Raw genomic sequence first — 2,103 nt, 5'->3', positions numbered from 1 at the left:
GGAGCACCCCAGCTATGCTGCAGCCCAGCTATGCTGACCCCGGCTGTGCTGACCCTGGCTGTGCTGACCCCGGCTGTACTGACCCTACCTCTGCCCTTGCTTGTGACTTAGGTCACTGTATTTTATAGGCCACTTCACCTATGAGTTTTCAAGGTTGACACTCACCCTATTACAGCGGCACACTCAGAGTCACATGACAGCCCTTAGACACTAGGATGTATTTGACCAGTCCTATTATTCTGCTTACAGACTCAGTAAACTCCATCAGTCATTCTCCGGGCCTCCAGCTCCATGTTGAGATGCATCCATGATTGAAATGCATGTGATCTCTCTCGCCAGCACACCAAGCATCAGACTTGACATTAAACAGAGTGATGCTCAAGTCCCTTTAAGAATCCTACTATGGCTTTCTCTCGAACCAGGCAGCCTCAGCCGTGAACAACGCTGAGATGGCCAAGATTAAGGCTCAGGACCTGCATGGCAAGAAGAAGGAGAAACTGTTGAAACAACTGGACGATCTGAAGGTGGAATTGTCCCAGTTCTGGGTCGCCAAAGTGACAGGCGGTGCCGAGTCCAAACTCTCCAAGATAAGAGTCGTTCTCAAACCCATCGCCCGGTCCTCACTGTTATTGACCAGACTCAAAAAGAAAACCTCAGGAAATTCTACAAGGGCAAGAAATACAAGCCCCTAGACCTGCGACCCAAGAAGACTAGAGCCATGCGCTGCCGGCTCACCAAGCACGAGGAGAAGCTGAAGGCCAAGAAGCAGCAGCGGAAGAGCGTCTGTACCCTCTGCGCAAGTACGCAGTCAAGGCCTGAGATGACAACAACAATAAAGTGCAAGACTGACTGGCAAAAGAAAAAAAAAGAATCCTACTATGGGGAGCTAGAGAGATGGCGTGGTGAGTCAGAACACTTGTTGCAGAGGACGGGGGTTCAGTTCCCAGCACCTACATGCTGGTTCACACCATCGGTAACTCCAGCTATGAAGGCCCTGACCTCCACAAGCTCTGGGTGTGAATGTGCTATACACACATGCAGGCAAAACACTTACACGGAAAATAAAATAAATAAATGTAAAATAAAATTAAAAAATTAAAACTAAAAAAAATAATAATCCTACTATGGGATATCGAGATGGCTCAGTGGGTAAAGGGGAGTTCTCCTTCCCCTGGCTTACAGCCTGATGGGGAGAACTCACATGGTAGAAGGAGAAAGAGCCTACTCCCAAAAGTTGTCTCAACTCCACCCACACACACTGTGGAAAGTGCATACCAACACACACACACACACACACACACACACACACACACACACACAAAGTTTAACAAAAACTCTAATTTCGTCTACAAAGGCAAGCTAATTCTGTCATCCGTTTACATTTAAATCACAGATCTAAGTCAGTTGCTCGGTCACCTGTGACTAGCCTTCAGGGGCAAACACACCCGTCTAAACACCAGGCTGCCCTGTGCTCCTCTGACCCTCTCAGCCCCTGTGAGCTGAGCACAGAGACCCCTACTTTACAGAGGACACTGGGGCCCAGGGGAGGGGTCGTCCCGTCTTGGTCTGGCCCTGAACACTGTACCAACAACTTCCCTTCTGGGTACTGAGCTACTCCCAGATAGACCCCCACATCTAAACAAAGTGCATCCCAGGTAACCCCAAGACTTGCTGACTTCCTCTTCATTCTTGATGCGAGGGTTCCCTGGGAGCAGCAAGGGTGCTGTTGCATGGCCTCTAGTACCCCTGTGCTAGGGCGCTGGCCTCTAGTAGCCCTGTGTTAGGGCGCTGGCCTCTAGTACCCCTGTGTTAGGGCGCTGGCCACTAGTACCCCTGTGTTAGGGCGCTGGCCTCTAGTACCCCTGTGTTAGGGCGCTGGCCTCTAGTACCCCTGTGTTAGGGCGCTGGCCACTAGTGCCCCTGTGTTAGGGCGCTGGCCACTAGTACCCCTGTGTTAGGGCACTGGCCAGCAGCCACCCTAGCTTCCCCCCATCCCACCCTCCAGGATTGGGGTGGTTGCACAACACACAGCCTGAATTAAGTGAGTTTAGAACATCTAGTTCTTACACAATGTCTGCCCTCCTGCATTACTGCTAGGCAGGA

General features: G+C 51.0%; 1 pseudogene; it reads left to right on the top strand.

The window, feature by feature from the left end:
- Positions 1 to 449: 449 nt before the first annotated feature.
- On the top strand, positions 450 to 819 carry LOC110324944 (annotated as a pseudogene).
- The last annotated feature ends 1,284 nt before the right edge of the window (positions 820 to 2,103 follow it).

Source organism: Mus pahari, chromosome 7 (genome assembly GCF_900095145.1).
Source record: "Mus pahari chromosome 7, PAHARI_EIJ_v1.1, whole genome shotgun sequence".
Taxonomy (NCBI): domain Eukaryota; kingdom Metazoa; phylum Chordata; class Mammalia; order Rodentia; family Muridae; genus Mus; species Mus pahari.
This window is presented reverse-complemented; position numbering and strand designations above follow the sequence as displayed.